Source organism: Typopeltis vanoorti, chromosome 11 (assembly GCF_054136105.1).
Source record: "Typopeltis vanoorti isolate ZY-2024b chromosome 11, IOZ_Tvanoo_1.0, whole genome shotgun sequence".
Taxonomy (NCBI): Eukaryota; Metazoa; Arthropoda; class Arachnida; order Uropygi; family Thelyphonidae; genus Typopeltis; species Typopeltis vanoorti.
Genome location: NC_143559.1, coordinates 9,534,425 through 9,559,716, shown reverse-complemented (window position 1 = coordinate 9,559,716; position 25,292 = coordinate 9,534,425). Strand labels below are relative to the sequence as shown.

The window sequence follows — 25,292 nt, the reverse complement described above, 5'->3', positions numbered from 1 at the left end:
AGACATCTGCGTGCTTTTAAAAAGCGGCATGTGTGTAATGACCCGAAAAGAACAAACCTGTAAAAGTTTGAAATTCAATATTATCTATTGATGCCGAAATAATAATAATAAAAAAAGACAAAGACAGAAAAAGAAATAGACCCCTCTCCACTTGATAAAAATGAAAACAAATAAATTATATCGAGAGAGAGAGAGGCACTGCTTTTAATGTTAGGTATTTATTGGTAATCAGTTTTAATACATAACTTCAATTATATATATATATTATTTCTAGATAATCAAGACAGAATATGAGATTTGTAAAATGGTTATTATATTATTTCCAAGTGAATGTAGATTTAGAAATTAAGCGAACTTTTTTTTCCCCTTGTGAAGTATGATTGCATACTTCACAAGAAAATGCATACTAATGAGATCGCACATTAAGTGAGTTTCTAAAATGTCTTAAAGGAATAGAGAAGAGCAGAAATTCTCGACTTTGAATATAAAGAATATATCAGTAGGAATATTGATTGTGATTGAGGGTGGGATAGATGAGCATTAAGTTAATTTAAGCCTTTGAACAAGAGGAGTTCGACTAAGTCGAAATTTAATGAGAGAGCGAGAAAGAGAGAGAGAGAGAGAGAGAGAGAGAGAGAGAAAGAGAGAGAGAGAGAGAGGAAAAAATGAACGTAAGGATAGTCTTTCAAAATAAACCTCAAGTTCACTCTGTTTCTTCTAAAACATTTAAAGAAGAAAGAAAGAGATATTCTCGATCTATTAAATACTTCGTTACATCCTTATTTTCATTCTGAACATATTATCGGAAGAAAAGAGCCTCCGTAGCCAGTTGGAATTGAACCAAATAACCAAAAGACTTCGGTTCGAATTCTGTCTATCAATGATGCGAATCAGGCTTTTTAATCAAAGATAAGCTAGCAGGTCTCATAAATAGGCGAAGTATTTTTTCTCCAGGAAATTCGGGTTTTTTGTCCATAAAAAACAGGCAAACCATGAATACTCATATCTACATGCGTAGAATATTATTGGACAAGAATGGCTATGAAGCCACTTGGTTCTACAAAGTAGCACTACAACAACAGAAACAGCCACTAGGTTTAGGAATAAACACACACACACACACACACACACACACACACACACACACACACACACACACACACACACACACACACACACACACACACACACACACACACACACACACACACACACACACACACACACACACACACACACACACACACACACACACACACACACACACACACACACACACACACACACACACACACACAGAAGAAAAGGAATCCGTTGGCACTCATCGTTCTTAGAAGAGCCCTTGGCATACCAGACTGCTGTTTTCAGGAAGTAGGGTACTTGCAACAAAAGTGCACGGAAGTGATTTTGCTAAACATTCAACCAAAACAGTTTTATCATTAATAACAAATTATATCAAATATTATTCTCAACTAATATAAATTTACAGGTTTTGAATTGTAATTAACAGTTCGTCAAGGCTTACACCATTTAACTCAACTGACAGTTGTAGTTGCAACATCTAAAAATAATTAATACTTCTCATTTTGATTTTTCGAATTAAAATTAAAATTAAAACTTAGAAAAGGAAGCTTTTAAAATATTTTGTTTCAGACTTTTGAATTTGTTAAATTCACCTTTCCTCATGTTTCTCTTTCTAGAAACATAGCGGTTATGGTTGAGTTGCGAAGGAATTCAAAAGAGTAAGATAATTTTTCTCTCTCTCTGTCCTGTTTTTTTTTTTTTTTTTTGAAAACAAAACCTACAGGGGATATATACCAAGGAACATAAAAGGAGAATATACTAAAGAACCATGAAAAAGTTGAGAACTCTTGCGTTAAATTTTCTGTTTTTAAAACGAACAGTATCCACTGTGCATTATGCGTCATGCTGCAGATATAAAGACATCAGATGCTCCCCCCTATATTTTAACATTGCTTAGTGCTATTAGCTTTATTCTATAATTTATGTTCTCCAGAGTTATAATCAGCATTAATGAATGGCGTTGTCAAAAGAGAGATGTGTTTCCATAGGACAGTTTCGCTTTGAAAGATTCATGTTATGTGAATCATGCATCACGATATTAAATGTAATTGACCTTAACTTCGACAAAAGACAAGTTTAGCTCTTTATTGAATTAACAGCCAGAGGTTCTATAATAGATTTATTATGCTAATAAATATCTTATGATACAAAGTCAAGAAAATAACTCGTACATAAAAGAGTTTTATTGTGTGGTCGCGATGCATATCGCAAGGTGACACCGATGGATGATGTGATGTGTTATGGAACTGCCCTGAATTTCTAGGAATTTGTTATCTCATCACGTTCGAGGTTTAGTTTAATAAATCTTGCTTAGATTTTATTTTGATGGAAACAAGTTTTATGAGTTTCGAAATTAATGAAAATGTTTACAAAACCAAGAGAGTAAGTATATTGAACCAACACAACAATATTGGAACCTATTTATTAATCCATGAACGAATTTTTTTGTGTTGTAATATTCTCAACTTTTATCTTCTAAAATTTTGAAGTAAATTAAAAAAGACTTCGTTCAATAAATGTTAAAAACGTGTAAAGAAATAGGTGGATTTCTTTGCACATCAGTAATTATTATTATTATTATTATTATTATTTTATTTTATTTTTTGAATATTACATCAATAGATGATGAAATATAGAGAGTGACTGGACATTATTCCGACATGTCAGAATAAAAAAAAATCGTGAATTTTATTGATCACTTACTCTTGGACTACTAATAGCAAAATAGTTACTCCTTTACCTATTTTATTCCATACAGCTCTGTCCTCTGGAACAGACTTCCTCAGCAACTGTAATACCCGAACTCCTCAAGAAAATATCGAAAGAGACACGCACCGCAGTCTAACTCTTCTAACTTCCGTGTATGTCACTTTGTTAAAAGTATAGTAAAGTGTCAATATGTGTTTAATATGCTGATATTTGAAGAAAATATCCTATGAGATTTGAAAATTTGTAAGCTATTTCTATGCAGAAAGAAAGCGACATGAGCACCGTTATAGTAAAGATTTCGCTGTTTTTAGTTTTTGTTTTGCAAGTCTATAACCCACAGAAAGCAGAATTACCATTTAATATCAATAACGGTGATCTCTATGTTTTCCTTTAACCAGTGACAGAGTCCCAGTGTCCGCGCGGTTAGCCTAGTGTCTTTGCGCTTGAGTGTCCTAGGTTCAGTTCTCGTCGACGACGTAAGGAACTTCAGGTCTTCCTCAGCCATAGCCAAGTTAGCCGGTCTCGGACGTGTACAGCAGGGTTTTTTCCGCCAGTTTATCTGAGATTTTCATCCCGCAAGCAGGCAAACCGGTCCAGTGAACACACACGGATTACAATCAGGAATACTGACCCAGCCATATGCCTGATTCGTCAGCTATGCCGGTTCCGGAGCCCGGATAAAATTTGGGGAGACTGAGATGGTGCCGTACATTCCCATAAAGGGAACTCGCGGCCGCTGTAACGATAATTAATTAATTAGAGTCCCAGTGATTCAGCTGTGAGATTTGAAAGTGTGCTCATCAATCTGAATTTAAGCTCATTTAATTTGCAATAATGTTTCTTTTCAAGGAGTAAGTAAACCTGTCTGTCACAGAAATGAGATGCTTAATTGCGTGCACTTTAATCAATATGATTATTTTTTTTTTGCAAATATCAGGATATAATAATATCCTGATATTAACATTGCAAGACTTTCACATATTACAGTTACTGAGATGGTATATGCTCAGTAACTATGACATCCCCATAGTAGCTTTTCACAGTCTAACATTCCTTTGAAGAAGAAGAATGAATTAATACAGAAAGGAATTTTGTTTTCTAAAGTTAAGGCTTCTTATTCACATACTTTAAAAGTGGTAACTGAAAATGTTATATATTATTATTTCATTTAAAAGTGCTTTCTTATAATGAATATTGCTCCTAACAGTTATCACTACAAAATCTTCGAACTCGTTCCGATGTGGTGATAGGTGCTGTATCCAACATATTGTCCTAGTTTGAGAATTCGATTCACGAAAGATTAAAAGTCTATATCAGATTCATGATATAGATATGTAAAGTCAATAGGTTTATAACTTGTCTGAAAATGATAAAAATATAGAAGTACTGGTAAATGAAGACTATTTTTCTTTAAGAATTCTGAAAACGGTGATGACAAAGGTTCACTCTTCGTCGCACAAAGTGTGCGATTCTCATTTCACAAGCGAGTTGCTGCGATAGGCCAAATTCAAATTCATCGGTCCAAGTCAAAATTGGGAAACATATGCCCGAATTTGTACATCTCAAATAGTAGTGGCGTTTCTTTGCTGTAGTAGTTCGGTAGTTTTCATTTCTTTTCTTTGGTTGATATTTTGCTCTTGTATAAGTTAAGGAGTGTTTGGAAAACAGGAGCGCGTTTTCGTTTGAAAGAGATTAGCATTGCGTTGACCGTGTCGTTGTATATTCCTGAACACGTCTTTTAGCTTTCTGCACTTTCAGTTTTTGTTATTTTCGTATACGTGCACAACTGGCCTTCACTTAATGATTGGTTCGCATATCAGTAGCTTTGTTGGAGAATGCTTACTGTTCAACAAACATGCAGAGCACGAAATCACAAAAATAAATAGAAACAAGTTAGAAGCTTTTTACAGTTTTGTACAATGTAATAGGCTCATCTTACATTCTATTTTTCTCATTACATCCTTCTATAATCCTCCACATATCTACTGAATTATCATATATGCTTAGATGAGAAAGGATAATTCTTCATTAAGTACTCATGGTAAATACTTAATTTTTCTCATTAAAATTCGAAGAATAATTATGATCTGTGAACTGTCAACAGAGTTGGCCAAGTGGGTAGCATGTCAAAACTCCAAGCTGGGGATTGAAATCCCACAATGGGTATGGATGTTTATGAGTGTTCTTTCGGTGGGAGGTGAATTTTTTTGCCTGCTGTGAGAATATTTATATATAAATATTTATTTGAATCAATATCAATTTATGTACATGTAAATAGTGGATTATAATTAATCCAGTAGCAATGCTATTTTATTGAGAATAGTCTGCCAAAACAAAAGCTTCATGCAGAGCATTTCTATCGTTAATCATTTGTGCATATTCGCCATACGGCGAATCTCCACCGTACGTGGTTGATGGAGTGTGACGGAAATACATTCGCCTTCCCGTCAATAGAAGAATAGTCTCCAAAACACCCGGTAGTTCATTTTGTAAAATATTAAAGTATGCTTCTTCTCTGAACGAGAGTTGAATACGTATGTTCCTATTAATTGGTTCTCAGCACGTTCCTGACATATACTTTCTGTCAACTGACGTTAGAAATTCGTTTAAGGTATTCCAAGAGGATTGTCAGCACCCATAAATAGACGTTCCGAATATTATTTACACCATCTCGAGTAAAAGTTACTTCATCAGCAAAGTATATTTGCGATCAGGATTCGCGAGCACTGAAAGATAAACGCTTTCTCGCCCCCTATATATTCCTCATCAAGATGCAGAAGTGCAGTTTGTAAATGGCGTTAACGTAAACTCACTTCACCTACTGTCCTCCTTAAATTTCATTTGAGGAACTCCAAGGCGTGTGAATTGACAGAGTCACTGTCCATGACTGCATTATATTTTATCGAAGCAAGAATGTAATGTAAAACTCAGATACAACACTCAGTGATCTAGTTTCCAATCAGTGCTGTGTACAGCAACAAAAAATCTTTCGGTTATGGAAATATACAATCAGAAAATCAATCGTCATCGTTAACAGCAACTTTTTCTTTGCCGTTGAAAAAACCATTAACTAACTGGATGTCAGCGTGCTCCTCGTTTGAGGAGCCTCCTTAGCTCAGTCGAATCATGATGTCCCTTTGGTTGAACATGGATTCAAATTCCGTCTAGTAGGCAAAATAAAGTTCATTTTCATTGCAAGGTGAGTTAACTGCCTCCTGGAGATGGGGGGGGGGTTATCCTTCCAAAAAGTTGGGTTTTTCATCCCAGAAGAACACACACAATTTAGAGATATAGTGCACTGGTCTCAGAGCATTAATTGCTTCTGTCGTTATTCCAAAAATCTACACTCATCTACTCGACGTTTGAAAGATAATCCAGATAATATTTTTCCATTAATAGAACAGAATATGAGGATTAGGCTACAGCGGCTGAATCATGAAATGATCCTATCATCCCCACCAGTTCAGGATTACGTCACTTAATCTAATATAAACTTTCTCCATTAAAATTGTTGTAGGATCCAATTCTGAAGTCTCACTGATTTCTCATGGAGTATCATGTATGTATATCGATAATGCAAAGGTGTATTTGCATATCTCATTAGCCGATTTTTTGTTATTCTATAAATTATAAATCAGTTATATAGACTATATACTTTACTGTTCTGTATGTGATATACTTTTAATGTCAAAACTAACCTTTTCTCTTTTATTTCTTCCAGTTCTTTTCAGGCAAACCGACCAGGATGACATAAGCAATTTACTGACGGAAATAAGCATTTGTGCCAAAAAAATAACCGTCTTGTCTTAAAATGATGATTACGAAAATTAACTGGGTATGTTGCAGTTTTGATTAAGGGCCTGCTAGTACGACGGATTATTACTTTTATTATTATTATATTTGCTAAATATTCCCAATTTTGTGTCTCTGATGCGATTTTCGCCACCAAATAATGCATTTCACATTATGGTAACAAACAGTGTATATCATGTTTATTGTAAGTGTTAAGCTCAATAAAAGAGAATGCGAACAGTTTGTTTTAAGAATAGTACTTAAAACATAATTAATAAAATTTAATGTTAGGCATTAAAAGATAATTAAAACAAAATACTGCTAGGCATTAAAACATAATTGTCCGTATCATCAAATATTGTTCATTGACACAGAGGTCATTTCCTGCATTTTACTATGGATTTCGTTTCTTTTCAAGGCACAAATGTAATAATCCTGATTTGTTTCCTTTCAGTCATATATTTTCCCCTTATAACACACTTTAAACTTATTAGATATAATCCTACTACCAATTTAAAATTAAATACTTTAAAAACCTTAGTAAAGTTTTCAAAAAATTTATTAGAACTCTAATGATCAGTATAGAAGTGGGTTGCCATTTTGTCTGAGATACCCGCCTAATGGCTTGTTAAAGAACTATGAGCCTCGATAAAGTAGAGCATCGACCGTAGTTCTCTAAACAATCCGCGAGCGGATATTCTACTACAAGTGGACAAGATCATTCACCTTTCAATACAATGAATATCTAAGTGATCGAAATTTAATGAGGGAGGGAAGGACAACCATTAAAATAAAGCCACTATCACTCACCAAGACACGTGCTTTGTGACATAGCACATTATCTTTGTGGCAGAGTTTATCACATGCAGGATAAATGGAGCATCAATGAGCGTACTTGGAAGGAAAGATGTTCAGGTGGACCGTGCTTTCTGTCTTTAGCGTAGTGAATGGGGTCTCTGCTTTCCAATAAAATAATAATAATAATAATAATAAAGTTACAGTTCGTATTCCACTATGAGAAAGGATATATGGGAATCTCTTTAAGTGGAAGATAAATTTTGTAATACCATTATCTGATTATTGGGGTCTGAAATGACTTGATAAAGTTTCATGTTTGTTTTCTAGAGCACGATTGACGGATTATGTAACCCTTATACCAGTTAACATACTATCATTTTACAATCTGACATGGGTGAAATTCACAATAAGGGATAGCCCTTTCAGATACCTTCCATAGTCGTACAGCGCAGACCAACACGTCCAATGCAATTCAAGGCTTTTTTACAAACATGTTTATTGGACTATGAGATTCTTCATCTGCCTTTCGAGCTATTTACCCCAGGCTGACTTGATGTTTTTTGTTCATCGCACAATTCTCAAGACTCTGGTACAAGTGATATGAATTCCTCTAATCAGAAATATCCTATCTTCTCTGTTAGAACTCATACCCACACACACAGGTGAATATAGATTCCGTCATGTATCGTTAGTCATCCATTAATCCGTTTCCATTTGGCCGAGAAACCTCTAATATTTTGATAACTGAGTACACGTCGAAAGGAAAAGGAACTACATAGAAGAGTATATCAATTTATCCGCACTTTTAAGAAAATTTCGGTGAATGCGATATTTTAAGAAAGCTGCTCTTTCTCAAGTCCTATGGCAAATAAAAACGCCAACAACAACAACAGAAAAAAAAGCAGAGGACCTGTTTATCATTTATATAGATAAAACACGTAGATAAAATACCAGATAAAATTATTGAATACTTCTGGAGCTTACCTTATTTATTTTTCCAAATTACTTTAAGTTTAACTTGTTTGTTAATCTGATATCCGAATTTGTCAGAGACAACAATTCTGTAAAACCTAGAACATCTGATGAATTCTCAGACCTCTTAAATCCACTTTCTAGACGGGTGATTAATACACTGCTATTCAATCTGAAACAAAGTAAATTGTTTTAAAAGTGGCAGTAGCTTTGATACGTTGTTAACTTTCTTGGTTTTATATATATATATATATATATATATATATATATATATATATATATTACAAGCATTAATCATTTATGATGTATGCAAATTAATAATCAAATTCCCACCTGTTACAGTTTTGTAACTGCAACAGGCCGGTCGCTTTTGCAGCAAGCAGCTGTACAGTGAGCTAAAATGTTTAAAAGTAGATTTTCTATACTACTCACAGCTGTTCGATATTTTCGAAAATATTGCATTCGATTTTTGCTTCGGAATCATCATGTTATTATAATTTCTTGTTTTCAATAAAACAGTTTTAAGTTTGTTCTTATCTAGATAAATCACTATGCGATTTACGATTGAAGGAAGTCAGAAATTTATGATGTTTGTCCTGCCTCATTCCATAGAGTATACCGTGGAAAGAAGGAAGGAAGGAAGCACCTGTCAGTTCATCTCAACATGCACGAATAAAAAATTATATTTACTAGCTTGGCTGAATTTTAAATCTGAAAATTCCAAAATTTTTATTTCACAACTTTTAGAGATTTACTTACTAAAACTAGACAAAAATAAATGAAGAAAAAACGCATTTTATTTTTATCAGATCTCCTTACATTTAATTTAATTATTGTGATTATAACTGATACTAAACGATTTCTCCTATCTTAGTTAAGCGCTTTCCTGATTCAGCGACGTTTTCTCTGAACGACTACAGGTTTACTAGCAGCAGCATCCACGCAAACGTTAGCTTCGGAACTTCCAAAACAGCTTTTCTGTTCCACAGAACATAAAAAAAAAGTCGCTTCCTTCTTGTAGAGGTTATTTAAAGTAGGAACCTTAAGTCATTTCAAACTTCAAAAGATTACAATTAAACTTGCACATTTATGTTTAAACTTAGAATACAGAAAAAAAATTCGTTTTACAAGTAAAGTTTAACTGAAATGAGGAATGAGAACTGTTTCTACTGCTTCAAAATGATAACGCATGGAATGAAACTCATCATCAAAGGAAACTTCTTTGGACAAGCGCAGTGTCCATGCGTATTACGGAATTTTTAATAATCGTGTTTCTCTTGTACTATTGACTTAATTCTTAATAGAGCGGCTTTCTATAAAACACAAATAAATATTTTTATGCACTTTGCCTTTTGTTTTGATTTATTGTTCATTTTTATTATTTTCTTTAAAATTTCATCATAGTTACTTGACTGTTAGTAGAGACAACTTTTCGTGTATTATTTTCCCTCTTCAAGATTAAAAACGTTAAAGTTTCTGTCAAGTTCAAAAGATATTCCAGTGATAAGCGTTTTTATATTAAACTTTCTAGTTTTTTGTCTTGTCTGCTTATTTATGTGTGAAATTGGGCGTGTTGGCGCTTAACTTGGGAATTTAACCAACCAGAAAATAAGGAATTGGAGTATGATTTTACGCTCTTTTACACAAGTTACACAAGATTAAAAAAAAAAAATCTTTCTGATTACGGAAAAAGTTTTCGACCTCTATGAACTTGAGGTATTACTTTTTACATTTTTCCCACTCGAGGCGCGATATTGAATTTACAAAGACTGTGCAATAATCTCACGGGCTCAATAATATCTGGAACTTCGAATAAAATGGCGCTTTGCACGAAGATAAGTTTGCTGTCTGGCGCACAAGCAACGACCAATACATTTACAGAAAAGAATATTCTTTTTTCCTCAGGCAGAAGGGATGATGGGAAAGTGGAATGCTAAAATCACTTGTTTAACTTTAGGTAATAACATTCTGCGAACATAAAGAAGCACATAAAATAGTCGAAATTTGACATTAAAACGAATCCGAAGCACATGCGCTATCTTATACCGGTTACAGTTTGAAGTTAATATTTTAGTGCACATACTAGTTAAGGCTATTTCTGAATTCCACTTTCTTCCTTGGCGCTATTTTTTTATTTTGGTATTTATATTTTCGTTGCTATCACGGAGCGTTGTTTCTTGAAATTCAAAGTCTTTTCATCTAACGTCTTCCTATTTATTCAATAGATAGGAAGCTAAATACTTCACAATACCATGTTTTATGCTTTTAGCGCAATCTCACTAAGCCTTCATATTCGTATTGATTTCAAGTGAGGTTTCCTCAGATTCAAAGTTTGACAACTACGAGGAGACGTCCACAGTGCCCTCAAGGAATTCAAAGCAATGACAGAAATTCGAATATCCAATCCATGTTGATACTGAGGATATGCTGAAAATATGAGACTTAGAAACATTGTATTCTGTATTGATTGACTTAAACCGCACACAAATATAATCGTACAACATGATGAAATATCATGCATTCTGGGACTTTGTGCGTTTAAGAAAAGGACCCGGCTATTTTCGCTAGTGAACCAGAAACATGCACTGATTCAGACAGTGAAGCATGTTGCGACCTTGGATAGAAAAATCAGAATTTCGCGTGTGGGTGGTGGTGGATGATAGGAAGTTAAAGAAGCAGTCTATGGTGAAATAACCGTATCGAAAATTGCTTCATTGCATGCTGACAAGTAAGTCAGCATGCACAGAAAATCCACGAAAATATAGGAAAGCTATGTGAAGTAGTTAAACAAAATTTAATGGAAAAATTCTGGGAAGAATATTGAAGATAAATATTAAAGATGGCACTGAAAAAGCTTATTGAGAAAGCTTAGAAACGACAAAAATAGCACTATAAAATAATTAATAGCTGATACAGCAGACATAAAAACTGAAACTAAGCATATCTGGGATGTCTGAAGTAATTAAGTTTAAAAAATATGAAACGAAATAAGCAGTGGATATAAGTATTGGATGAAAAAAAAAAAACTACTGTACCTTCCGTTCCACATTTCAGAAATCTGAAATGCGGAATGTGCCTGATTGCGTAAGTCTCAAACCCACTCTTCAGAAAAAAACAAAGCAATATAACATTGCTATGCTACCATGCAGACTAGTACTACGATTCGACATCCTTCTGTAATCGACCTGGTAGGCAAAGCTACTTTGTCTATGCACTCTCTCATGTTTCTTTTACCTTCAATTGATTTTTAGTAAATTAACAAAACTTTCTAAAATTTCAGATGACAGTAATCTGATAGCAACATAGAAGCATGATCAAGCAGATCTTTAGTATCACATGTTTTGTGTAAAATTCTGTCCATCTGGAAAACGATGACTAATTATTATTATTTTTTTATCATATGCCAGAGTGGTGAAAGATTCGGGACCTAGACTCTTTATAGTTGAAGAGCATTCTTTTATATTTTAAATATTTATCTTGTTTTAAATATTCTAAGCCAGTTTTGGGGGTTTTTCTATGAAAATACGCTACGATTGTTTTGGATTCTTTCAGGTATTTTCTCATAAGCGAAACTTGGATCGCAAATAATTTTTATTCGACTTGGAAAGCAAGCAAGTCTGCAATATACGTTTACTTCCCACCTTTTCTGACCTGCCTTAAATTATTTTGGTATCTTACATTGGGTTTACTGCATCATACATCCTGTTATGCTCCGTAACTGAGAACTTTATTTTTTCGTATTTTAGAATTAATTCTTTAGTTTTCGCTTCATAATAAAGACTTAACAAAGCAACTAAACGCAGAAGTTTAGAAATAGAGGTTTCTAAATTTCTTTAACATTTCGAATTATTTGGCTATTGAAATAATAATGCATTTATGACATGCTCTATTTTTATGACCATACAACTGCAAACTTAAAACGTTTAGCCATTTCTCCTACTATCATAGCTTTTTAATCTGAAGGAAATTTTATGGCATTCTAGGAGTGATAGAATGATAATAAAAACATGAACACAACGTTAGTGGTAATTAACTGCATTAATTTAAGGAAATTTAAAATATCATTATGCGTAAAGTATTATTATTATTATTTTTTAAATAAATACATTTGTTATAAACAGTAAGAAATTTGTATCAGAATTACTGAAAGCAAAAGGATCCATTTAGGATTTCTATTCACTAGGAATCAGTTTGAGAACTTTAGATTTTATCTTTTGATTCTCTTTCACGAAGTAATTAATTTTAGTAATGTGTAGATCTCAAAATTTGTGGTCCTGGTGCGGTTTATGCGACTGATAGTAGTTAACGGATGACCTACTGTACCTCGGAGTGTCTAATTATGGTTTAGTATGGATGTGGTGTTTCATCTCCGGTTCTCTGTGTATCTTTGGTTGTTTTGTAACCGAGTTTCAATTTCTGGACGCGCACTTTCGTGATATCCAGATTGCTCCCTTTGAAGAATTATATTTACAGCTATTAATCTTTTATATCTAGTTCCGCTCATGAACATAATGCCCACTGTAAATAATCTTTCATGATATTTACTCTGAACCTTCGTAGCTCAGTCGGTATAGACTAAGTCCTTTTGGAAATCGAACCCATGTCAGAAAGAACTGGGTTCGATTTCTGTTTATGACGTGAGGAACCTTTATCTAGTCTCTTTCGACTAAAAGGTGAGTTAGCCAGTCTCATTCGGAGGTAGGGTTCTTCATCCGGAAACTCGAGTTTTTCGTCCCTCAGAACAGGCAAATTTGCCCCATGAATGACACACATCTACAGACATAGTTGCTGTTGCGAAGTCCAAGGAAAGATAAGAACCTCAAAGATTCGTGAAGTTTAAAGAAGAAGAAAAAGAACTCTAATCCTATAATAATTCGTGTAGATCTCTGTTTCTGCAATTTTTTCACTGCATTTTGGATGTTGTAAATTAATATTGATTCGGTCATTAAATCAAAAACTGTTCTCATAGTGTGCAATAACTTTTGTATGATTATGGATGGGGCGCAGTATTTGAGACCTCTTTTTAAAGCAGTCGCTCTGCTATTAAGAGAGGTCATATCTTGTCATATCATATGACAAGATATTTCTTTAACAAGAGAGAATGATGGGATTCCAGCCGTGTTTCTCAACCCTTCGGTTATTACAACTGAAAGAAAATGCTTGTAAGTTGGTTAGAATTACCTGTGCTCGGATGCTGTCTTGACGAGAGGAACACTTATTAGTGATTTTCAACCGAAGGTGAGTTAACCAGTTTCATGCAAATATAGAAGAATTTTTTGTTTTTCTTTGGTTTTTATCTCTGTGAAAGATAAATTCTCAGGAAATAATAACATAAGAAATAATATTACTGCTTCTTTAGCAAGAGAGAGAGAGAGAGAGAGAGAGAGAGAGAGAGAGAGGGGAACACATGAACGCTGCTGTTTAAATAAAAACAACAACTGATTTCCTAAGCCTGCAAAACAACTATAAAAACAACCTTTATTTCTTCATGTATTGAAATGAATGAATTATGATCATCGCATTCATTTGCTGCTCAATCAAGGCTTTACACAATATTCGATTCAGTTAAAGAAGGATCTTCCCAAGAAGTTTAAATAAATACTTCCGAAAATCCATAGTGAATTCAACAACACATTCCCACTTAACAGCAGTAGTTATAGCAATAAAATTGCTCTTCTTAAATTACAGTTTAATGATCAGAAGAGCTTTTTTTTTTCGTCGAATGTGGCGTTAGATAGCTATAAAGCAACCTGGAATTTGATTCCAAAAGAGAAACTGTTGGAGAATTAAAAAGGTGAAGAATGATATCCTGCAAAAAGTGCAAAATTTGCAGATAAGCCGCGGAACGATTGTTCGCAGAGTGCTGGAATTATTGGAAAAACACACAAGAGCGGCTGCCTGAACAATTAAAGACCGTTTGTGACTTTCGCTAGTACTGGAGAATTAAATTGATTTTAAGGAAATAGCGTAGTTAATCTTTTGAATTCAGTTTGTGTCCCAGATCTCAAAATTCATGAAGAAATTCTTGTACTTTATGGAGTAAGAGTCAAATGCTTGGAAATGATATACTCGATAATTTTTGGAAGTTTCGAGAAAATGTCACTTGGATTTGACTAAAAAAACCAGCTTCTATTATAACGATAAGCTGTAACAGAAGAGAATGACGTAACACCATGTTGACTTCTTTTTGTTGCATTCTGCATAAAAGGAATTTACGTTCTCGAAACTGATACGCTAAAAATGTGATGAATATGGTTGTAAAAATTGCGACATACTTTCAAAGTGACTGCTCTTGTCTCCCACGACAGTTTGAGTCTTCGAAAGAATGGTAACCGTGATTTCGAAAATGCATCTTCTTTGCTTCCTCAGATTCCAATTTACCTTGAGAAACGCAGATAGAAAATATTACTGCAACTGAGGATTTTTATTAGCAGAGCGATTTACTATTTTTATGTGATATCATGACTTGCCTAAATGAATTGAACGTCAAGCTGCAGGGAAAGGAAAAATATGTGATCCTGCAGTGCATACTGAAGTCCAAATTGAATCATCTGACTGAAACTCAGAAGGATGATTTGCTCGATTTTATTAATTTGGCTAAATTTCTCGAAAAACAATTGAGTGTGAGCTGTTAGATGTGAAGAGCTCTGTACAAACCCGATGAAATGATTTTCTCAGAAATTTGAATTGAATGAACTTTGGACAAACACGCTTTTGAAAATAATTTGACCGCAATCTGGAATATCTGAACGTTTCGCAGAATTCTTCAGTTACAGAAATGAAATAATCTATTCTGACTGACTAACAAGTATCTCCCAACTTTGAAATTGGATTTCGAAATTGTTCTCTATGTTCGGATCAACGTAGGTATGCGCATCAATGTTCTTATAGTGCTATTTAATAAATCTAGATTTATTAACTAGATTTAATAAATCTAGTTAATTCTAGTCTAGTTAAGGCTAATTAATTATGTATAGTGCTAATTAATAAGTCAAAATGCTGATTTCTTTTCGCTAATGTCAGATTAGAGCCTGAGATGAACGGCGCATTCATTTCAGATATTCAGCCAACATTTCTGTAACCTGTCAGATCAAAGGAATGTCAAATTTTGCATTAAATATAAAATTTTTTCAATAATCATTGCACCCGATGTCCTCGCTGTTAGCCTAGTGGCTATGCGTTTCGCAACCGTATGCCTGGGGAAGGAGTGTCTTAGGTTCGATTCCCATCGACGACGTGAGTAGCTTAAGGATTTTTCTCAGCCATAGCCAAGTTAATCGGTCTTGGGCGTGGAGAACAGGGTTTTTCCCCCAGTTCATCTGGGGTTTTTCATCGCGCAAGCAGGCAAACTGGCCCCGTGAATACACGGGCTACAGTCACTCCTAATGAGTTAATCCCTCATTAGGAGGGCTCAACCAGTCCTAAGGGGAGGTTGAGGAACGGGAAGAGGAACGCCACACGAATAAATAACTAAATTGCGCCCGATGACGTTGTAATTTAAATGAGTACTCGAAACAGACATGCTTTGAAATTTGAATAAATCTGTACAAACAATGTATTAAGATTTATTTTTTTAAGTTTTTCGAGAGAATCCTAATTTCTCAATTTTTGCATGTTTGGGAATTTCAATCTTATTCGTCACACTAGTGGCTATTCAAGTCTAACCATAGTGCTAAAATGTCATACGTTTATAATTTCTTGTGGGTAACACTGACATTAAAATAAGTTAATATTTGGCTTTCTATCTTGGCACTTCGTTTCATCGTAAAGACCAACTTTACGTACCATTTTTTGTACCAACTTTTGTATAGATACAAGACAATTGTATCTATAACGATGCTCTTAGGTTGGAAAAATGGGTTCCAATCCATTCTAGGATGCGAAGAATATTTATATATATTTCTTTCATCTGTGTGATCTGCTTTCTCATCTTAATTTAAAATGTAATCGACATAAAGAACATGTACTTACCATAACACGTAAACCTCAATGGCTTGAATCAGAAAATGAAAGGTAAACGGTAGCTGGAACAAGACTGAAAAAAAGCATGCATTGTCTTAGTCTTGTTCCAGCTATTGTACAAGTTTCCTGACTTTCTGTTTGAAAACAGTTCCTATTGTTTTCAAAGCGAGCAGTAATCCGCATGTTTCCTGTTTATGGATCACGTAATCTTGTTAATGTGAGAATTAAGAAGTGGTATGTATTCGCGTTAAGCCAATGTTACCTAAATCAAGAAGTGCTTGTACTTTCGAAATGTTTACTGTCATCAGTCCTCTTATTTGTAGGCGAATAATATATACTGCGAGGATGAGAGGATTGAGGCAAGACAATCTATCACCCAAATTGTTTTCTGCTGCATTAAAAGAAGCTTTTAAGAATATTTCACAGGAAAAGTATAATTCATATCAATGGAAGAAATTTAAACAATTCACATTTATTCAGATAACATTGTTCTGTTCGCAAAAGGTAAAAAAAAGCACAGGAAATGTTAAATTAACTCGACAGAGAAAGAAGGTAAAAAGGTGTACAAACTAGCGCAACTATAATAAAATTGCTAAATTTAGATCAGATTGAGCTAAAGTGAGCAGATAATTCTATATTTAAATCGGACAAATAGCCTTGAGAACAAACAAGATAAAGAAATAAACAGAAGAATCACATCACACACACAAAGGAACAAAGCATTTTGGCTGTATAAAGATTATCTGTTAGGAGATTTGTCCTAACAGATAATCGTGCATTATTGCGATTTTACCTGTGAAAGTGAGACATGGACAATGACTTAGAAACAGGAAGGCAGTTTGAGTGTTGCCCGAACAGCACGAGAAAAAGCATGCTCACATAACAAAAAGGGGTAGAATTAGAGAGATGAGTGGAGTATGAAGCGTGTAAGTGCAGGTGGGTTGAATATATTAGCAGATTGATAGATAGAAGATGGACAAAATTAAGCACTGTGTGGATATCAAGAGAAGGAAATATCGCTAAAGATCAAGATGGAGAGATGATATGCTAAGATTTAACATCAATGGTGGCCATTAGCTAAAGACAGAAAGAACCGGAAAGTTAAGTGGGAGGCCTAAATCCAGCAGTGGATAGAAACAGGCTAAGGAAGACGAAGAAGACTATATAATGTTTGTTCTTCATAGCACCTGAGATAGTTTCAAATATAACGAAAGATATTCGAAACCACCTCGATTATTATCTATTGTGGTAAGGAAAATTTTCATTAAGTAAGTTTAATGACAAAGCATCAGAAAAATAAAATTATTTGAATCAGTCAACGTTTTTCGGGTGACATTAGCTTCATTGATATAAAATCACAACAATCAGGATGGTGAAATTTTTCCTAGAATTATTTTATTCTGTTATCCTTCTAGATCGTTAAATAATAATAGAATCAAAAATAGAAATGTTTTGCTTACTTAAGATGGGTATATACTTCTAAAATCGCCAAATTTGTCGTTTGATTTAAAATACTTCATGTTTTTTTTTTTCACCATCTAAATGCAAAAATCCAAGATCTGATCAGGATCCCTCTTCTTCTTTTCATTATTAACTTTCATTCGTTTTAATCCGAAGTTAGGTAATGGAAGATCACTATTGTGAAGCGTGGGCCTTATCACAAATGGGAGGGTTTCGTTATTTGATTTTTCCTTTGTTTATCTTTCTTTCCGTTACGTTACGTTAGTTAAGCAACAGAGATCGACGACTTGAGCCTTTCTTTCATGATCACGATACTAGAGTGTTGCACCATAACGAGGATTTTCAATCGAGTTTTTTTTCTTTGCCTTGCTTATCAGCAAAATTTACTTTTGAACTTACTTTAGCTTTGCACTCTTTACAACATACGAGAGCAGTGTAGACTGTGTTCGTTTTTTTAAAAAAATTATACAATATATATAAATATTATTCTTGAATTCATTTGCACTGCTTGCACACATAATATCTAATGTTGATTTTGATATTTTTTGATTATATATATTACTGAAAAACAAGAAACTTTGTTCTTTATTGTTTTAACACGAAAGATTAATCTTCCTCTTCTTCAGTAACTGAGGTGTTCTTTATCTGGTCTAAATTTATTGTTCAATTATTGTAATGTTAATAATTTTTCTCTAAACTTATTTTTGATTAGATTTTGTCGATAAGAGTAGTGGGATGAAAATTTCGCATACTCCCTAACTTGGGGATTTAATTGTGGGTACGGAAAGGATGAGAAGCATCCTTGGAAGCTGGGAATGAATAACGTCAAATAAGAGGTGAGATCTAGATTTTTCTCTCAGATATTGGTGGGTGATTGTCATTGGATATTATGTGTGCAAGCAGTGTAAATGAATTCAAGAACAAGTATGACAGCTGGTGCGTATAGTATGTGACCTCTCTCGATGAGTCCTTGATTCCTTGGAGGCCTCTCTTAATAATCATAATAATTAAAATATCGTATAAGAAATGGGAAATATTAATTATATGACGGCCATGAAATATTGCATAGTAGCTCTCAATTTAATAAAACCAGTGACATATTACTGAAAAATATAGATTTAAAGTAAAATCGAAGTTGATTTTGATATTTTTTTCATATACATTTAAAACATCCCATTTTATCTAAAATATAAATTGTTTAACAGTATGATTACATCTCTAATAATTATGATGTGTGCATTTCTTTCTACGAGTGGATAGCGTCTCCGTTAATCAGTCAATACGTCGTGAATCCTGGCATGGATGCCAGTGAAGGTGTTCAGATGGGAGATGAATTTTCATCGTCGGTGTCAGACATCACTGAACGTATTCAAGGTCGGAAGTAGGTTGAAAAAGTTTTGCTTTTGGTCTCTAGTGTAGGATTTCAGGATTATGCAAAAAATAAGTAGGTACATAAAAATAAGAGAAGAACAAAAAAAAACTCACTCTCGGCACTAATGTATTATAAGTTTACAATATGTCATGATCAGATAGCATGAAAAAGTATGATTTCCGTCATGTGAATGCCTTCAAATTAGCTTTAAAATACACAAATATACGAGGATATAAGAATAGATCTCAGCGATGAGAAACAAGTTAGAGATTTTAAAGAATATTAAAATGATGTGTTTCACAATTGTGAAGTTAAAATTACTTTAAATCATATTACAACAAGAAAACAATTTAATTGCAATCCGTGTCTTTTTTTTTGCAAGCAAATGAAGAATAATCTTGTTTGTATGTGCTAAGATAGTAAGTAATATTTAGATGTTGTAATTAATCGTGCTTACTGACGTTTGTGCAGGTGTTGTACTGATGTTTGTACAGGCTACAAACTTTAACACACTAATTTGTATTTTTGTTAAGACTCTTGTTAAGGCTTAAAACAAATAACTTATTTCATCATGCTTTTTAGAATGCAAATAAATTATTATATGTTTGTGTAAAGAAATCAATCTGTCTATTGGAAAAATGCGAACAGTGGATAGAAAACGATATGTTTTTTTAGTTTTGGGTAAATAAACATTTAGTTCTAATATATTTTTATTATCCTTTTGAAAATAAATAAATGATTTGACCTTTTGAAAGCTTCAATGACACATTATAAGAATAATGTGTCGTTGTTACAAAGATTATCGACACAAGGAGATTTCCGTTATCAGTTAAAATTTATCAAATGAATTTTTTTGTTAATTTTCACTGTACAGTATATTACAGGTTATAGTGAAAACACATCAAAAGCAAAAAGATCATCCAAAAGCAAAATGCTTATAAACACTATTTATATAATATTTCTAATATAAAAAGAATATGAAATATGGCACATTGAAGAGAGAAAAGATAAATATTGTCACGACAAATGCGCTTATATTATATCATGAAGAATTCCCCCCCCCCCAATACAGACTTAAAATCAAATTACCTCTCAAAATATGAAGTGAATATTAAGTGCCAAAATCGGAATTGGTAAATTTTCACCAGTGAGTGAATTCTGAATATGGCTGCTGGAAGCAGTATTTATTTTTATACCATTCCTTAACTTCAGATATCTAAAAGATCTTTTTATAATGAATTAGTTATCTGAAAGATCAGAGAAAGTTAAATACCGTTTACTGGGATGCGCTTGAAATACATGTGTGTTCCTTGTTGGAACATAATCTGCATTGCAAATTATTGACCACAAAGCATTGTTTTGTGCTAGTTTTAACTAAATTCTGCATTCTTCAGACTGATTTAAGGAAAACTAACGTCGGCTTGTTCTGATTTGTTCTTTTCTGCTGAAGATGACACCTGATATGATACTATTAGTGTTACATAAATAGTCAAATAGGCCAAAAAATAATAAATTATTGCTTGGAATATTTTAGTTGGAATATGAACTTTGTTTAAAATAGAATATTTCGCAAATGAAATGTAACGTTTTGAACTGTTACTTTGCCTCTTTAGTAATTTTATCAGTTTCATCTTTAAGGACCTGTGCGTTCATTTATTGTAATTTCCATAATAAATTATGTGCTCTGTTAATTTGGATTAGTGAAGTCACCGTTCACCACGTAAATACAACTTAACCGAATAAAATTCACTGAATGTGATATAGAAAATGTTAGGAATTTACTGCAGCATTATTATTATTATATTTTTTTGGAGCAACAGGCTTCAAATAACAGCTACCTTGATAACACATACACATTGTAGTCGTAATAAATAGTATCACTGACACCTGTTCATGATGTATAAAACACTTGCCTCAAATTTCCTTACAAACGATATGATAGCTGATTATGATAGCTGATTAGTCTTATTGCAAACTGCAAATTTCACAAGATGAAGAATTACCAAGCAAAGATAGGTTTGCAGTTCCACAGAAATACATATCAGTTTCAACGTAATTATTCATCAAGGAGAAATATTAACACTTTATGTTAGCTCTAAATGAGTTGCACCCGTGTTACCGTTTCAGCTGATAAAATGACTGCGGAGCATATTCGAAAGGCCTTGACCGAATAATCGGGCTCCGCGGTGGGTACCCTAAATTGCATTATTATTCAGAAATGACAACAAGAAGTTTACCGTTAGCGAAGATCCAGAAGCCTTTCTTTCAAAGTACCATTAATTTGCGTGTTAAACCTTAGCATAATGCATAAATGCAAGAGGATGACTTCATGCTATGCCATCAAACAACATTTTCTGTTTTTATGAAATCGCGCGCATCTTTTGTGTATAAGGATGCTGTACAGACTTACCCGAACGGCTTGGCTCTCGCATCTTCGGAGATGTGCACATATTTCACAAGTGTCCTACTCACTCTTCTAGTTCATGCTCAGTCCCAAGGTAGACACTGTCACAGGTGTGCCTGCAGCGCGATCGATCAAAGCTGCAAGGAAAAGATGAGTCGGTGGATGAACGAAACGATGCCGAGTAAAAGCGAAATTACTGTGACGAGAGGATTTTTCAGACATACAGGCTACAAAAAAGGAGGAATACTATTGAACCGCCTACCTAGGATCACACGCAAACTAATCTAAACGTAGAGTAATAAATTAACTAAAATTAGGGGTGGGGGAGGATAAAGAAAATCAATAAATATAAAGCTTCGCATCAAAGATCTGTACAGAGCTACTATGGTGAGTGCGGAACTCCTGAAAGTAAATATTCAACAAAAAACGTTGAATGAACTGAATATTTTACATATGGTGGTGATATGTTTTTGAGAGTTTGTCGACATATGTTTTGCATATGGTGGCAAACTCTCACTCCCCGTTGTAGTGGGACAGCGGGTAGTGAGATTTTAATATTTTGACTGCATATCATTTACAGTTTAGGTTTTTAAATATTCACCTAAACATCAGAATATAGTTTTTCAGTTTGCTATTAAGGAAAAATAGCAAACTGAAAAACTAACAAATCAGGAATATAAGAAATCATATTCCTGATTTGGACCCTCAAAAGATATATAGAATACTATGATAGTACCACATGAACAATGATAGTATCATATGGAAAGTTTATATTATTACTAACTTATCAAAATTTCCTTCAAAATGAACCTGATATCTGTCATGTCTCCAGCAGTATCCCATCTTATAATGCCATCTTCTAAGGCACATCCAGCTGCATTGACCTATGTAGATCTTTGTCTTCCTATGTCTTTTCGCTGCCATCCTGACGTCCAACACCTCTTTTGCTAATCTTTCTTTAACCCATTCTGTTTAAGTGACACTGCCATCCAAGATCGGCTTTACAAACACATTCTTGAATGCTAATAATGTCAAGTTCTTTCATAATACTTCCTTTTTAATTTGATTCTGCCATTAATTCCACCTTAATATTTCTCAGAACTCATATCTGTAGTCTCAAATCTTTGTCAACTGTGCTATTTGTAACCCAGCTCTCAGATCTGTAAGTTAAAACTTTGAATTCTTTCTTGTATGCAGCTAGTTTAGTGTTTAAGCTTTCTCTTATTCCATATAAATTAAGTCAGGTATAGTACCCTACTAAACCAGCTTTGGTAATTCTGTTATATATTTTCATAATTAATTTGCCATCTTCACTAAATCTTGTGACTATATTGCTTAAATATGTTATTTTATAGGTTTCCCATTTAGGATGCAGCTGATGCTTTTAATATTTTTGCTTATTTTCAAAGCCTTATATATATATATATATATATATATATATATATATATATATTTTTTTTTTTGCTGATTTTCATGCGAAAAAGTTTGCAGCAGTTATTTAATTTAGTTAAAGAATAATCCTACAGACTTTGTGTCAGATTTATTTAAGAGCATAAAATGATTTGCATAAAGTAGAGAGCTTGGATTAAGATATTTAATTTTGGTCTTCCACCTGATTTTACATCGAAGCATATTTCTGGATCTTCTTCATTTCAAACTGCTGTCTCAGATACAGACATTTCGCTCGATATAATGTCCGTTTACACCATATACTACTAGCGTTTGAAAACTTTTCTTTTGGCAACTTGCTATATGCCTTTTTCAGATCTACAGTTTGGATAAAAATTAAGGAAGTTTTTTTGTAATAAGAAAAACTTCCTTAATTATTATTCTAGATACTTTTGTTTTTCATAAATTTTCAAGCATTTGTTATGATAAAATAGTAATAAAATTATATATTATTTCTTAAATTCGTATTTTTTTTTTTTTTGATCTTCTATCCCAAATGCAGTTTTTAGTTATCAGCACATTATTATATTACAATATCACAATCACAGACTAACAGAACTCAGAACAACATTCTGGAAAACAGGCAATATTTAATACGAGATAGTGATATACTATACAAAACACTGTTTTATTTATAGACTCAGGAATACAAGACTTTCTTTTCAAAGTAGTAATTACTTTATTAAGAGCCTGAAACTCACAGAAAAGTTATGGATTGGATAGCACGATAGCGAAGAAGACGACTTTAGTTCCACGTAGATTTTTTTGTATTTCATTTAATTGGACGAACGTTTCATTTAGTATTGATTTCTTATTATTATTTAAGAATGTAGCGCCTTCCTGTGGGATTCAGTATCCCAGTAATGATATATATTCTCCTTCAAATGTATTGCAACACTATGCAGAAAGCCTGAAAAATCGAAGGATAATACACTCGTAACTACACTGATTGGTCAAGAAAAGTAATCATAATGGATCACCAAGTCGATGGCTAAATAATATAAACTTACAAATAATGTCCCTACAAATCATGAGATCGAACTTGAGATGTCAATAAGTTACTAGTATATGTGTCTCCTTAGGAATCAAATGATTCTGGTTTTCATTTTAAGCTATGGCTCTATATCACAAGCCAAACATTGTAAAGGTGGCGCGTTGCATACCGTTTTTGAATTGTGAAACGGGGAGAATAGGGTCCACTCTGGCGGTTGAATTTATGTTTGAGGAGTTGGCATGCAGCAGCGTATTGTCTCAACAATGAAATTTGCAGTGGGTGAGATAGCTGAGAGAGTTGCTATGAGGGTAACTGAGATCGTTAGCACTAATTTATATGTGTAAGAAATTGTTATCATTATTTACCGATATCCGAACGACTGTATATCCATCAACATAAGTTTCTTTACTGGACTGATTTCTTTATTAATTGGAAAAAAATTCAAATAATTTGATACGATGGAAATTTTATAAAGCATGCAAACGTTTTCTCACAAAATCAGTTTCATATCAAAACAAAGTAGCAGTAAACAATTTCTCTGTAATGAATATCCTTTTATAGATTATGACATGAAGGGTTAAAATGATTTTCTCTAATAAAACATCAGTTCAGTTTGCCTATTATATTATTTCTGCGAAGAACCTCAAATATTTATACAGTTTACTATTTGTGTTTATAAATCATCGTTGACTATAACATATGCGCATTAATTACAAGAGCAAAATATAATTGTCACTGACCTGATATGCAGTATTACGTGTTTAACACATTGTTAGAAAGTAAAAAGAAGGAAGTCGCGATTTTAGAAAGAGATCTTATTTGGTTAATGAAACAATTTATTTTGTTATTTTAGGGTTAAGGGTAAAAGATAGTGGTTTGATCTTTTAGACATTCCGTGGTCTGCTCTGTGGTGTGATTTTCCGGTGCTGCATCCTTCACACATCCTTTTAATCAAAAATAGCATCATTATAATAAATCACCATAATCAGCTTCAGTGTTATTGAACTGAATGGAATAAGAATACATTTCAGCAAAACTGAATAGCAAGTGAAGGTGAGTCTTAGTCAACTTAGTTTGTTTTGATGGCGACGAGGTTGCTTAATCTGACTGTAAAATGGCATGGCTGTCATTCAGTCCAAAAACAGATATTATCTAAATCAAAATTCGTTTCATGACCAGCACTTGTTTTCTGTTGCTTTAAAAATATTAACTCATTTACCTTTACTGCTGCTTTCACACATAAGCTATTCTTCTTCCATCTTCTACTTAACCAGCAGATTGTTGACAATGACATG

The 25,292-nt window shown here is 33.5% G+C and overlaps 1 protein-coding gene across 1 annotated transcript in view; it reads right to left on the bottom strand.

The window, feature by feature from the left end:
* The window catches only part of LOC150101294 (uncharacterized), a 56,322-nt gene extending 47,819 nt beyond the window's left edge, over positions 1 to 8,503 (bottom strand). The window contains exon 1 of the mRNA XM_090400907.1: positions 8,368 to 8,503. The gene's annotated coding sequence lies outside the window, so the exon portion shown is untranslated. The remainder of the gene's footprint in view (positions 1 to 8,367) is intronic.
* Positions 8,504 to 25,292: the final 16,789 nt, after the last annotated feature.